Below are 16,284 nucleotides of genomic sequence, written 5' to 3'. Positions count from 1 at the left end.
TCGATCTTTCGAATTGTACAAATCTGATCCGCGGTGATGGCCGAAGGTGTCGAACCCCGAAGATTCGCCGGGGTGGCATACTTAGCCAGCCATGCTTGCTTTTCCGGCTTCCGAGCCAACCGCAGGAGCCGGGCTCGGGAGGTTTGTCGGAGTGGCGTACCGATACGTCTCCGACGTATCGATAATTTCTTATGTTCTATGCCATATTATTGATGATACCTACATGTTTTATGCACACTTTATGTCATATTCGTGCATTTTTCGGAACTAACCTATTAACAAGATGCCGAAGTGCCGCTTGTCGTTTTCCGCTGTTTTTGGTTTCGTAAATCCTAGTAAAGAAATATTTTCGGAATCGGACGAAATCAAGACCGAGGGCCTTATAATTCCCTGAAGCTTCCGGAGCACCGCAGAAGAGCCGGAGGGGTGCCGTGGGGGCCCACACCACCCGGCCGCGCGGCCCAAGGGGGCGCGCGCCCCCCTATGGTGGCACCACCCCGTGGCCCCTCCGACTCCGATTCTTCGCCTATTTAAGCCGTCGTGACCTAAAAACATCGAGAGAAAAGACGAACCTCCAGAAAGACTCCAGGGGCGCCGCCACATCGCGAAACTCCAATTCGGGGGACAGAAGTCTCTGTTCCGGCACCCTGCCGGGGCGGGGAATTGCCCCCGGAGCCGTCTCCACCGCCGTCTTCACCGCCATCTTCACCGCCATCGCTGCCTCCATGATGAGGAGGGAGTAATCCACCCCCGAGGCCGAGGGCTCCGCTCGTAGCTATGTGGTTCATCTCTCTCCCATGTACCTCAATACAATAATCTCATGAGCTGCTTTACATGATTGAGATTCATATGAGTTTTGTATCACCACTATTCTATGTGCTACTCTAGCAAAGTTATTAAAGTAGTTCTATTCCTCCTGCACGAGTGTAAAGACGACAGTGTGTGCACCGTGTTAGTACTTGGTTTATGCTATGATCATGATCTCTTGTAGATTGCGAAGTTAACTATTGCTATGATAATATTGATGTGATCTATTCCTCCTACATATGCATGAAGGTGACAAGTGTGCATGCTATGTTAGTACTTGGTTTAGTCTTTTGATCTATCTTACACTAAAGGTTACTAAAATATGAGCATTATTGTGGAGCTTGTTAACTCCGGCATTGAGGGTTCGTGTAATCCTACGCAATGTGTTCATCATCCAACAAGAGTGTAGAGTATGCATTTTTCTGTTCTGTTATGTGATCAATGTTGAGAGTGTCCACTAGTGAAAGTCTAATCCCTAGGCCTTGTTCCTAAATATCGCTATCGCTGCTTGTTTACTCGTTTTATCTGCGTTACTACCGCTCGCGTTACTATCGCTTGTTTATCGTCTCCGGGCAAAGCACTGTTCGGTGCCGTTGCTACTACTTATTCATACCACCCGTATTTCACTATCTCTTCGCCGAACTAGTGCACCTATTAGGTGTGTTGGGGACACAAGAGACTTCTTGCTTTGTGGTTGCAGTGGTTGCATGAGAGGGATATCTTTGACCTCTTCCTCCCCGAGATCGATAAACCTTGGGTGATCCACTTAAGGGAAACTTGCTGCCGTTCTACAAGCCTCTCGCTCTTGGAGGCCCAACACTCGTCTACAAGAATAGAAGCTCCCGTAGACATCAAGCACTTTTCTGGCGCCGTTGCCGGGAGGAAAGGTAAAAGGCTCTCATACTCCGGTCTCGTGTAAAGTATTTTTCTCGGCGCCGTTGTGTGTGTGCTCGAAGCTATTTCCTTTAGATCCTGCAATTGCATCTTTTTGTTTCTTGTTTACACTAGTTAGGCATAATGGAAAACAACAAAAAGTTTAGTGAGCTTTTTAATCTTTTTCCCGATTTAGAATTGTTTGGTGCAAACATTAAAAAACCAATGGAACCTCATTTGCATGCTAGTAGCGATGTTATTAGTATGAATGCAATTACTGCTAATGCTATGGAGAAGTCTAAGCTTGGGGAAGCTAGTTTTTGTGATCTTTTTAGCTTCCCATCTTCGAGTGAGAAAATTTGCTCGATAATACTTTATCTCCCATATGCGATAACTCTAATGATGCTTGTGATATTTTAAATGCACCTACCGAAAGTACTCCATATAAAATACCTATGAAAATTATTGAACGTGTTATGGATAACCGCTATGAAGGGGATGGAACCGTGCATCCTGGAGATCATTTACTCGTTTTTGCATGAATTATGCGGGTTATTCAAGTGTGCAGTATCTCTATGGATGAAGTGAAGAAGAAATTATTCTCTATGTCGTTGTCCGGTAAAGCGGCGCATTGGCATAAACTGTCGAAGGATGAGCATTCTCTTGGTTGGAAGGATATTGTGCATCTATTTTATTCTAAATTCTATCCTCCAAGTGAAATTCACAAAGACCGAAACCGAATATATAATTTCTGGCCTCATGATGGAGAGAGTGTTGCCCAAGCATGGGAGAGATTGAAGTCTTTAATGCTCAAATGCCCCAATCATGAGCTTCCGTGTAATATCATTATTGATAATTTCTATGCGAGACTTTCTCTTCAAGATAAGACTTTGCTCGGATGCTACTTGTTCCGGATCATTCACGCGCAACAAAGAAGAGTTTAAAAGGGACCTTCTTGATCGGATTAAGGAGAACGTCGAAGATTGGGAGAACGACAAAGGTAAAGAGTCAGGTATAAATTATGATTATGACATTGAAACTTTTATGGATACCGATAAATTTCGAAATATGAGTGCTACTTATGGTCTTGACTCTCAAGTTGCTGCAAATCTTTATAAAGCCTTTGCTTCTTATTTTGAATTGCCTAAAAAGAATTTTGATAAGTATCATGAACCTTTTAAAGAGGCTTGTATGAAGAATGAAATTGTTGTTAATTATTGTAATGAGCATGCTCAAACTCCTAAGAATGTTATTTCCTATAAGCATGTTAATTTTTGTGGAATACATAGACCTTGTGGAATTAATCAAATCAAAGATGAATACCGTATCCATCATGCTAATGAAAAAACTAGAAAGTGGTTTAGGGCTCTAGATGATCTTGGTAAAAAAGTTTGTGCCCTCTATCCTTTTATTTGTGAAGTTTGCCATGAAGTGGGTCATTTTAATTTTCAATGCTCCTCCAATGATAAATTGAACCCAATGAGTGCTGCAAATTTGTATTGTGATGATGAAATTACTCCTAATCAAGCATGATGAACTTACTTTATTTTTGGGGTGTGAAGAACTCGTCGAGAAAAATCTCTTTGTTACATATGAGTGATCTTGATGTTGATGATGTCCCGCATGGGTGTTTTTCTTATTGCATTGATAATAGCCATACAAATACTTACATACAAAATATTTTATAAGATGACACCTTGCCAAAATATGATAGGACCGCCGTGTGTTTTCAACTAATTAATGAAAAGGAGGGATCCTCCCAAGTTTCTTCTATTGTTTCTGAAAGTAAATCAGGTTATACGGACAAGCCACCCTTCAAGCCTCTTCCTCCTAAAAAAGGGAATGAGGAGAAGGAAGAGAAGAAGAAGAAGAAGGGAACGAAGAAGAAGAAGAAGAAGGAGAATAAAAAGAAAGAGGTAACGGCGTATCCCCGCGTGAATGAGATAACGCTAGGTAACCGTAAGTATGTTGCTCCTAATGATTATTGTGACAATGAATCTGAATACGATGATCTTCCTATGCCCTTTACATACATTAGCGATCATGATTTGAATGAGCACACTACTTTTGATATTACAAATCTCTCGGGAAACTAATTCTGAAAATGATGATAATAATTGCCATAGTGTCGATACTATCCATGCTTCCTCCCATAATGATATAGAAAGCTCTAAGCTTGGGGAAGAGGTGTTTGAAAATCCTTTAGCTACTGGTCATTATGTTCTTGATACATCTCCTTCTAATAACAATGATGGTGTGGACACAGATAAATCGACTGTGAAAGATAACTATTCTATTTCCTATGATGACACTGTGCCCCCGATCTCTGATGATTATTATAAAGAAGGGATTTCTATTTTCGTGCCCTCGGGTCCTTAGTTGTACTCAGTTTTCCCCAGCTCCTTAGTTTTTCCTCAGTTTTCCCCAACTTCTTGTCTATAACCCGCAGAAAGAGCTCGGACGGAAGGAATCCCGTTTAGTTGACGTTGGTTGGTGCCGGCAAGTGGGGCCGCCGTTGGTGCCCCGCAGTGGACACGTCTCCACTTATCCGCATCATCGTGGGACCCACAACTTGTCCACGTGAGAGCGCCGGACCCACAGCCTACCTGTGTGACCGTTGCAAAATGGGAGCCCGAGCTAGCACCGCGCCCATGCCCGTGCCATTGCTTCCCCTTTCTTTCTCCGCGCCCCATTGTTCTTCTTCTCCGCCAGCCGGCAGCCCTTCTCCGGCACGCGGGTGATGTCTAGTTTCTCTTCGACCTCCCGTTCTTCATGGCCGCAGTATGGACCCGTGCCTTTGACAAGATGCCTCTGATCGCCCACGCCACGAGCCTCCGAAGCGGTCGATCCGTAAGACGGACGAGAACGGCAACCGTGGACGTGAGTTCGTTGCATGCGAGAGCTTGCCATATAGAGAGGGGGATAAGGTTAGATCTCGCTCCAATTTCTCTCGTTTTCTCTCGATTTTCTTGTTATTCCCTCGAATTTGGGATTTAGGGTTCACGTTGTTGTTTTTAGATCTTGAAGAAATGCAGGCATTTCGAGTGGATCGATGTGTACGTTCGCGAGGCTTCGCTTGCAGGAATCAATTGGCGCTATTGGGGGCGCAATTTGGGAGGGGGGACTTGTCTGTAGAGAATGCGGCGGAGAGAGGAGCCGTTCCGATTAGGGACCTTCCGATTATGCCTAATGCTCCCAATGCGGAACCGGTGGAAGTGAAGGGAGAACCGAAGAAAATGAACAAGCGATTAAGGCAGCTGATCGAGTTGAAGAAGCAAGCTAATCCGATGGCCGGTTGTTTTTTTTGTTGTATAATTACGATCGGATTCTTATCATTGCTCACCAGGCGCTAGAAGTTGTTACAAGGGATACCTAGTTACAAATCCATTATTCAGCTTGGGATGTACTTGTAGTTGTTTTCAAAGTTAGTGTGTGCATTCACCGAAATTACCAAACTATATTCCCTAAAAGAAAAGGACAACTAAAGATAGTTGATAATTGTTAGAGGGGTGACAAATAATGCAATCGCCGAAATTCGCAAAAATGTATGCCTCATGTTTATAACAAATTTATACCACTTTTAGGCCGTTTCAAAATACCAATACTATATCCCAAACTATATTCCCTAAAAGAAAAGGACAGCTCAAGATAGTTGATAATTGTTAGAGGGGTGACAAATAATGCAATCCCGAAATCCGCAAATATGTATGCCTCATGTTTATACCAAAATTATACCACTTTTAGGCCTTTCCAAAATACCAATACCATATCCCAAACTATATTCCCTAAAAGAAAAGGACAGCTAAAGATAGTTGATAATTGTTAGAGGGGTGACAAATAATGCAATCGCCGAAATCCGCAAAAATGTATGCCTCATGTTTATACCAAAATTATACCACTTTTAGGCCTTTCCAAAATACCAATACCATATCCCAAACTATATTCCCTAAAAGAAAAGGACAGCTAAAGATAGTTGATAATTGTTAGAGGGGTGACAAATAATGCAATCGCCGAAATCTGCAAAAATGTATGCCTCATGTTTATAACAAAATTATACCACTTTTAGGCCGTTTCAAAATACCAATACTATATCCCAAACTATATTCCCTAAAAGAAAAGGACAGCTCAAGATAGTTGATAATTGTTAGAGGGCTGACAAATAATGCAATCACCGAAATCCGCAAATATGTATGCCTCATGTTTATACCAATACTATATAGGGATTAAGTGGCAAACTCGTCATTGCATTCTCCACCGACAGAGAGAGAGAGAGAGAGATGGGTGGCCACGAAGAGAGAGAGAGAGAGAGAGAGGTTGCCACGAAGAGACGGATAGGGGTATACTGCCTGCTAGATCGCTGGATCAACGGTTCGTGGAGTCGATCCGTGTGACAACGGCTCAACCAATCGTGATAAGTTTGGGCTTCTCGCAGCATTTGTGACAAGTACTTGAGGGCAAAACTGAGTAGTACTAAGAATCCAAGGGCACATAAATAGTAAATAGACTAAGGGATTCAAACAAAAGAATTACAAAATGAAAAATGTGTGTTTTGTACAATATAATTCATATTGGGCTACATCAAATTATTTGCAATTCAAATATACATGAGTGTGACAATTATGGCATCATTTAGACAAACTATGTTTTGGGAAAGATGTTTTGCAAAGGGGTTTGGGTGGAAAACCATGCATCTTCATAGCTACACTAGTGATTCCGAGAAGTGGCAATTTGTGGTAAAACTTGATTTATATATGTTTGTTAAGGTTTTCTAGGTGGCGAGGTTGCGTAGGAAGACTCCATGAGTAGTTGCCACTATGTTTTTATTTTTTTGGATTTTTTTGCGCATGAAATGACTCAATTAGCTATGTTAATCTCATTTGTTGACTCTCTCGTTGACCAGCTACTTGAGGGTAAACCGAGTATATTGCACTTGCCGGTCTAAGTCCTCGAGGGGAAAACCGAGTACGTGATAAAATTTCCGTATAAGGCCCGAGGTTATAACCGAGTACACCAAACGTCCCGTGGTTAGACTCGGGTAGCGGTGCACGCCGTCAGCCGTGCATAGCGGACGCGTGTTGCCGTGCATAGCGGACGCGTGTTGCGGTACACGCCACCTTCGTCTTTATAGAGCCCCTCTTTCTCTCCCTCGACGCACGTTCTCACCGGCTCACCGCAACCGCCTCTCCCGTCCCATCATCTTCTCCACAACCGAAGAAAAACCCCGAAGAAAACCACCGGCGATGGAGAAGAATGAGATGCCCATTGTTGGCACATCAGCCCGCCGCCCCGTCCGGGCCCCTGTCGGCTGCTTCCATCGTAGCAGCCGGCGCATCGGCCGCCGCCCCCGTCCGAGCCCCCGTCGCCGCTTCCAACGTAGCAGCCGGCGCATCGGCCGCCGCCCCCGTCCGTGCCCCCGTCGCTGCTTCCAACGTAGCAGCCGGCGCATCGGCCGCCGCCCCGTCCGTGCCCCTGTCGGCTGCTTCCAACGTAGCAGCCGGCGCATCGGCCGCCGCCACCGTCCGGTCCCCGTCGATTGGGACCCGTACGAACCAGTGCGATACGACGCGCCGGAGAACCCCTACGACACCACCATCGTCGACAACGAGCCGGAGGTAACCCTTTGTTCCCTAGTTCTTATCTCATTTCAATCATTTTGTGTTAGATCTACCGTTATTACGGTTCGTCCGTTCCTAGTTCAATCCTTTTTGTTAGATCTTGCGTTATTACTCGTTCGTCCGTTCCTAGTTCGATCCTTTTGTGTTAGATCTTGCGTTATTAGTGTTTGTGATTTGCTTTTGTTTAAGATTTGTGCCGATGATGATGAATATTTGGGCATAAATTGATTCGGGGTTTGGTCGATAAACAATTGGTGTGTACAAATTTGTTGTGCATGATCTTTGGTTTGCCGACTCAAATCCTGGATATAAGTGTGTCCAATGTAACTGAGGCTACCTCTTTTTTTCGAGCCCATATTATCATGCATGATTTTTTGTTCACTCTCTGTTCCATCATCGTTGCAATTGACTCCGTGTTTTTTGCACGATCTTTGGTGCTACGTGACAGGTGCAGAGCAGCGGCGTCGACAGCGACGACGAGTCCTTCCACACCAAGACTCGTCACGTCCTCAGGAGGCTGCAGTCCGGCCATTACGATGGCCCTTTTGCTCGAGGCATTTACAAGTGCCCCTTCTGCAACAGGAAGCTCCGCGCCACCGACTTCAACTCCCCGGTGAACCATGCTGAATCCATTGGCGGATGTGGCGCTAGAGTTGGAAGGACCGTGAACGTGCATGCGTACATGACCAAACACAAAGCACTTGGGATTCACTCGCGCAACCTCCAAGCGAGTCACACGCGCTACCCGGAGGCGTTGAACGTGCCTACTTCACTCTCTCGTATGTGATCTGCTCTATCCGTAGAGCAGCTTAATTTCATGTAAATTGTAGCTTATGTTGGATCTATCGGTACTACTTTTGGATCTGTCCCTGAATATATCTATGCTATGTTGGTTGCCGTATGCAGCTTATCCTATATTTTTTCTCCGGATTTGTGCCCTAGATTTCCTACCCGATTGGGTAAAAACGAAGGCATAAAGAAATGAATGGCGTTAAAAAACGAAGGAGAAGTCTGCTCTAGATTTGCTACCAATTTGGGCTATCAAATATGAATAAGATCGAGCGATAGAGAGGAAAAAGGTACATTGAAAACTGCTAATCTGGGCGGAAGAGACAGAAACCACTCGTGCCCCCGTCCCGGACCCACACGGCTCCACACGCTACGGCCCCACACGCTACGGCCACACAAACACGGCCTCGTCTCCGTCCCACGCGGTCCCACACGACGCGACCCCACAAACGACACGACCCCACTCGTCGGCACGGAACGGTCAACTTAACGGATTCCTTCCGTCCGAGCTCCTTCTGCGGTTCAGACAAGGGCTTGGGGAAAACTGAGGAAAAACTAAGGAGCTGGGGAAAACTGAGTACAACTAAGGACCTGAGGGCACGAAAATAGAAATCCCTATAAAGAATGCTATGATATAGGTTCTAACTATCCTTATGAAACTTGTCATAGTCATGATTGGATTACCAAAAACAATTCCCTTAATATGCAATTTGTTTACCATGTTCAAATTCTTGATAATAATCTTGCTCCAATTACTATTAATGAGAATAACTTTTCTTATGCCAAATTTACTTCTATGCATATGAACCATGATAAGAATGTTTTAAGTGATGGGTATATTGTGGATTTCATCAATGATGCTACTGAAAGTTATTATGAGAGAGGGAAATATGGTTATATGCATCTTAATAATATTAAGTTTCCCCTCTTTATGTTGAGAATCCGGAAGTTACTCGTGTTTTATCCTCTTATGCTTGTCACTTTGTTCTTCATGAATTCATTTGTGTACAAGATTCCTCTTCATAGGAAGCATGTTAGACTTAAATTTGTTTTGAACTTGTCTCTTGAAGCTCTCTTTTGCTTCAAATACTATTTCCGCGAATGGATTATTAAAACTACCGAGCCCATCTTAATGGCTATAAAGAAAGAACTTCTTGGGAGATAACCCATGTGTTTATTTTGCTACAGTACTTTGTTTTATATTTGTGTCTTGGAAGTTGTTTACTACCGTAGCAACCTCTCCTTATCTTAGTTTTATGTTTTGTTGTGCCAAGTAAAGTCTTTGATAGAAAAGTAAATACTAGATTTGGATTACTCGCGCAGTTCCAGCATTTCTTTGCTGTCACGAATCTGGGTCTAATTCTCTGTAGGTAACTCAGAAAATTATGCCAATTTACGTGAGTGATCCTCAGATATGTACGCAACTTTCATTCAATTTGGGAATTTTCATTTGAGCAAGTCTGGTGCCCTTTTAAAATTCGTCTTTACGGATCGTTCGCTTTTGACAGATTCCGCCTTTTATTTCGCATTGCTTCTTTCGCTATGTTGGGTGGATTTCTTTGTTCCATTACCTTCCAGGTAGCTTTGAGCAATGTCCAGAAGTGTTAAGAATGATTGTGTCACCTCTGAACATGTGAGTTTTTGATTATGCACTAACCCTCTAATGAGTTTGTTTCGAGTTTGGTGTGGAGGAAGTTTTCAAGGGTCAAGAGAGGAGGATGATATACTATGATCAAGGAGAGTGAAAGCTCTAAGCTTGGGGATGCCCCGGTGGTTCACCCCTGCATATATTAAGAAGACTCAAGCGTCTAAGCTTGGGGATGCCCAAGGCATCCCCTTCTTCATCGACAACATTATCGGGTTCCTCCCCTGAAACTATATTTTTATTCCGTCACATCTTATGCACTTTGCTTGGAGCGTCGGTTTGTTTTTGTTTTTTGTTTTGTTTGAATAAAATGGATCCTATCATTCACTTTGTGGGAGAGAGACACGCTCCGTCTGTAGCATATGGACAAGTATGTCCTTAGGCTCTACTCATAGTATTCATGGCGAAGTTTCATCTTCGTTAAATTGTTATATGGTTGGAATTGGAAAATGATACATGTAGTAACTCTAAAATGTCATGGATAATTTGATACTTGGCAATTGTTATGCTCATGTTTAAGCTCTTGCATCATATACTTTTCACCCATTAATGAAGAAATACTTAGAGCTTGCTAATTTGGTTTGCATATTTGGTTTCTCTAGAGTCTAGATAACATCTAGTATTGAGTTTTGAACAACAAGGAAGACGGTATGGAGTCTTATAATGTTTACAATATGTCTTTTATGTGAGTTTTGCTGTACCGTTCATCCTTGTGTTTGTTTCAAATAACCTTGCTAGCCTAAACCCTGTATCGAGAGGGAATACTTCTCATGCATCCAAAATCCTTGAGCCAACCACTATGCCATTTGTGTCCACCATACCTACCTACTACATGGTATTTATCCGTCATTCCAAAGTAAATTGCTTGAGTGCTACCTTTAAAATTCCATCATTCACCTTTGCAATATATAGCTCATGGGACAAATAGCTTAAAAACTATTGTGGTATTGAATATGTACTTATGCACTTTATCTCTTATTAAGTTGCTTGTTGAGCGATAACCATGTTTCGGGGACGCCATCAACTATTCTTTGTTGGATATCATGTGAGTTGCTATGCATGTCCGTCTTGTCCGAAGCAAGAGAGATCTACCACCTTCATGGTTGGAGCATGCATATTGTTAGAGAAGAACTTTGGGCCGCTAACTAAAGCCATGATTCATGGTGGAAGTTTCGGTTTGGACATATATCCTCAATCTCATATGAGAATAATAATTGTTGCCACATGCTTATGCATTAAAGAGGAGTCCATTATCTCGTTGTCCATGTTGTCCCGGTATGGATGTCTAAGTTGAGAATAATCAAAAGCGAGAAATCCAAAATGCGAGCTTTCTCCTTAGACCTTTGTACAGAGCGGCATGGAGGTACCCCATTGTGACACTTGGTCAAAACATGTGCATTGCAAAGATCCGGTAGTCCAAGTTAATTAGGACAAGGTGCGGGCACTATTAGTATACTATGCATGAGGCTTGCAACTTGTAAGATATAATGTACATAACTCATATGCTTTATTACTACCGTTGACAAAATTGTTTCATGTTTTCAAAATAAAAGCTCTAGCACAAATATAGCAATCGATGCTTTCCTCTTTGAAGGACCATTCTTTTTACTTTTATGTTGAGTCAGTTCACCTATCTCTCTCCACCTCAAGAAGCAAACACTTGTGTGAACTGTGCATTGATTCCTACATATTTGCATATTGCACTCGTTATATTACTCTATGTTGACAATTATCCATGAGATATACATGTTACAAGTTGAAAGCAACCGCTGAAACTTAATCTTCCTTTGTGTTGCTTCAATGCCTTTACTTTGATTTATTGCTTTATGAGTTAACTCTTATGCAAGACTTATTGATGCTTGTCTTGAAGTACTATTCATGAAAAGTCTTTGCTTTATTATTCACTTGTTTACTCATGTCATTACCATTGTTTTGATCACTGCATTCATTACATATGTTTACAAATAGTATGATCAAGGTTATGATGGCATGTCACTTCGAAATTATCTTTGTTATCGTTTTACCTGCTCGGACGAGCGGAACTAAGCTTGGGGATGCTTGATACGTCTCAGACGTATCGATAATTTCTTATGTTCTATGCCATATTATTGATGATACCTACATGTTTTATGCACACTTTATGTCATATTCGTGCATTTTCCGGAACTAACCTATTAACAAGATGCCGAAGTGCCGATTCTTTGTTTTCTCGCTGTTTTTGGTTTCGAAATCCTAGTAAAGAAATATTTTCGAAATCGGACGAAATCAAGACCGAGGGCCTTATAATTCCCGGAAGCTTCCGGAGCACCGGAGAAGAGTCGGAGGGTTCCGGTGGGGCCCACACCACCGGCAGCGCGGCCCAGGGGGCGCCCCCTATGGTGGCACCACCCCGTGGCCCCTCCGACTCCGATTCTTCGCCTATTTAAGCCGTCGTGACCTAAAAACATCGAGAGAAAAGACGAACCTCCAGAAAGACTCCAGGGGCGCCGCCACATCGCGAAACTCCAATTCGGGGGACGAAGTCTCGTTCCGGCACCCTGCCGGGGCGGGAATTGCCCCGGAGCCGTCTCCACCGCCGTCTTCACCGCCATCTTCACCGCCATCGCTTGCCTCCATGATGAGGAGGGAGTAATCCACCCCGAGGCTGAGGGCTCCGCTGTAGCTATGTGGTTCATCTCTCTCCCATGTACCTCAATACAATAATCTCATGAGCTGCTTTACATGATTGAGATTCATATGAGTTTTGTATCACCACTATTCTATGTGCTACTCTAGCAAAGTTATTAAAGTAGTTCTATTCCTCCTGCACGAGTGTAAAGACGACAGTGTGTGCACCGTGTTAGTACTTGGTTTATGCTATGATCATGATATCTTGTAGATTGCGAAGTTAACTATTGCTATGATAATATTGATGTGATCTATTCCTCCTACATATGCATGAAGGTGACGGTGTGCATGCTATGTTAGTACTTGGTTTAGTCTTTTGATCTATCTTACACTAAAGGTTACTAAAATATGAGCATTATTGTGGAGCTTGTTAACTCCGGCATTGAGGGTTCGTGTAATCCTACGCAATGTGTTCATCATCCAACAAGAGTGTAGAGTATGCATTTATACTGTTACTGTTATGTGATCAATGTTGAGAGTGTCCACTAGTGAAAGTCTAATCCCTAGGCCTTGTTCCTAAATATCGCTATCGCTGCTTGTTTCTTGTTTTTCTTGCGTTACTCACTGCTGCGTTACTACCGCTTGTTTATCGTCCTGGGCAAAGCACTCGTTGCGGTGCCGTTGCTACTACTTATTCATACCACCTGTATTTCACTATCTCTTCGCCGAACTAGTGCACCTATTAGGTGTGTTGGGGACACAAGAGACTTCTTGCTTTGTGGTTGCGGGGTTGCATGAGAGGGATATCTTTGACCTCTTCCTCCCTGAGATCGATAAACCTTGGGTGATCCACTTAAGGGAAACTTGCTGCTGTTCTACAAACCTCTGCTCTTGGAGGCCCAACACTGTCTACAAGAATAGAAGCTCCCGTAGACATCACGTACTTAGCTAACCACGTTTGCTTCTCAAGATCGGCTCCCGACGTTCCTCCTGCTGTTCCAGAGGCCCCTGCTGTTGCAACCTGGTTCGAGAGTGCCCAGGTATTGCGGTCCGGTACGTATGCGCACGCGTATCCGTGCGGGATCTCCTTGGGTGCCTCGGGTAGGAATTGGTAGTCACTAGGATCACCACCAATCTTGTAGACGACGTATGCCGATGAGTTCGGCACTTACGGTGCTGCCCATGCGAACGGCGGCGGAGGATGGGACCGGAGTGGCATCTCTCCTTTGTAAGTCCCCGAGCTGGTCCCGACGGAGAATACCGATGGCTCATGATTTCCTGGACCACGCGCGGAGCGACACGCTCCAAAGTGTTTACCGAGCTCTCGAGTGGCGATGCGACGAATGAGCCACCATGTAGTTGATCTCCTGACGCGGCGACACGGTGCGTTCTTCGACGGGGCGGACGGGTCCACTCCATCGAGTGCGCCTTCGGGTGAGAACCCTTTCCACCCGACGCCGTGGGGAGCGGGTTCTGTGGAAAGAGCCGATGAGTTCGGCTTCGAGGACTGCCTTGATCTCATCATGCTTCTTCTTGAGCTCGTCAGGCAGATCCTCGTACTTGACCGGAGTGCTTTCCGCCATCTCGGATGTAGATGGCGATGGGGTGGATGTCGAAGATGGTCCCACCGGGCGTGCCAGAATGTGTTGCGGTCAGAAACCCACCGGCGGGCAGCGGCCGGCAACACCGTAGAGCCGGGAACAACTAGGGCTGCGGCCGGCCCGGTCCCTCGGAGCGACGGCCCGCAAAGCCTCCCTGGTCACACGTCCGATGCTGTCGCAAGGGCGTGCCACCTGACCTATACCCGGTCGGGAAGGTGTTGGATGATGCCTCGCTTAGTTTCCTGCATGGCATACACGTAAACGTTAAATACGAGCCTCGATCGGCTCTCGGGTTGTCTCGTGAATCGGCTCAAAGAGCCGATCCACCCATGATTCGTACAAGGTGTCCGAATATATGGTGGTCCTGATTGATCAAGATAAAGTTAAAACGATCTACGACGATTTAGGGTTTTCACCGCATAATCGGATCATCCTACTCACGATTGGGCCTCGCGCTCGCGTACGGTGACCGTAAGCCGATCCTAGACAAGGCCTAAAAACCAACACGAGGTTGATCCCCGGAACATCCTGTCTAGGGCTAGCAAACTCCACCCTACACGCCGCTGGATCCTCCAACCCTTTGTAAGGCCTAACTATTGCGGATATTAAACTAATCCTTGAAGAACAAGGAGCAACCGTAACGGATCGGATCTACTAAACTATGATCAAGCGGGGTGCCGCCCCTACACCTAAGATAGGTGTAAGGGCGGCTAGATGCATAAGGGTTGCACTACGACAGCATATGATACGAAGAACAATGCTAACCCTAACACATCTAAGATAACTACGTTGCTCGCCATCAAAAAGGCTTCGAGCACGAGCAACGCATGAACAACGAGATAGGCTTGTCTTGCCTAGATCGCAAGATGCGATCTAGGCGAGCATGGTGCTTACCGGAGAAACCCTCGAGACGAAGGAGTTGGCGATGCGCCGAGATTTGTTTGTGTTGAACGTTGGTTGTTGTTTATTTCATAAACCCTAGATACATATTTATAGTCCAGGGGACTTTCTAATTCAGGCGTGCACCTAACCGTGCACGAGTAAAACTCTAACTCCTAACAGACACGTATCCTACTATGGTACAGATACATGGGCAAACTAGCCCAAACTTTGCATGTAAGGCCGATTCACATATTCCTTCTATACATATATTCTTCAAACCCATCTTGATCGCGGCCCACCTCTGACTCGGTCAAATTCTGGTGAGAACAGAAAAATATTCAAATTTGTCAAATAAAAATAGCATTACTAGATTTTCCATTAAAGTTTCAAAGTGTATCACAAATCTATGAATTTGTACTAATATATTCATATAAATAATGATCAAATCTGTGGTCTAAAGACTAGGTTGAAAGCTAAACCATTATTAATAGAAAGCCACATGCATCGAACCAACCGTGCCCATATATATCTTACCCCCTTCATCCCTCCATCATATTTGAGCAACCGATGACCTCAAAACACGTAATTTTTAAAATCTTCGTTCGTTGGAAAATCTTAGTTTCTATAGTGCATGGAATTAACCTCAAAAACCCAACTTTTGATCGTTCTTTTGATATTTGATTTTACTTGATTTTTTTTATTTGTTTTAGCTATGCTGAACAACTCAACTCAACTCATCACGACTTTTATTCGATATTCAAACTTCAAAATAGATCATGAAAAAGTTGAGATATAACCTCAAATTCCTTTTTAGATGAAATGGAACTTAATTTTGCTCACTGTTCAAAAAATCGCCCGATTCAACGATTAATCGACCGATTAATCACTGCTTGATGGTCACCGATTAGCCGATAAACTCATTTATCACCTGATTAGCTCATTTATCGCCCGATTAATCGACCGATTTGCCTATTAATCGCTAATCGCCAGCCGACCGAGTTGACACCGATAAACGATTTCTTCAACATTGATTTTGCTACATGCTTGACCTATATTTTCATTTCGGTTTTCGGTATGAGTGCAAGTTCTGATGTTCATGAATTAGAGCTCTTATTAGTTTTGCCTATATGATCATGCATGCTTATGTTCTTATGTTCTGAACTTTACTTGCCATTGTTTCCTACTTATATGATCAGACATGCTTAATTTAGTTCATATGCTCTATCTTGCTAGAAATACAACTGACACGTGGTGTTCTACGGAGAGTACCGAAATCTACACTTGTTGGGATGATGTTAGCTCGCAAATGACTGGTTACGCGGGGAATCGTCACAAAGGGTTCAAGACAAGAGAGGAGGCAGAAGAAACCTAACCCCAATTCTTAGCGAAACAATCAAACTACTATGAACCTTTCAAGATCGTAGTACATGTTGTTTCCAAGATCGAAGAACATGGAGCACCAAAT

This window comes from Lolium rigidum, chromosome 1, assembly GCF_022539505.1.
Source record: "Lolium rigidum isolate FL_2022 chromosome 1, APGP_CSIRO_Lrig_0.1, whole genome shotgun sequence".
NCBI classification, from domain to species: domain Eukaryota; kingdom Viridiplantae; phylum Streptophyta; class Magnoliopsida; order Poales; family Poaceae; genus Lolium; species Lolium rigidum.
The sequence above is the reverse complement of the archived record's forward strand: the minus strand, read 5'-3'. Positions refer to the sequence as shown.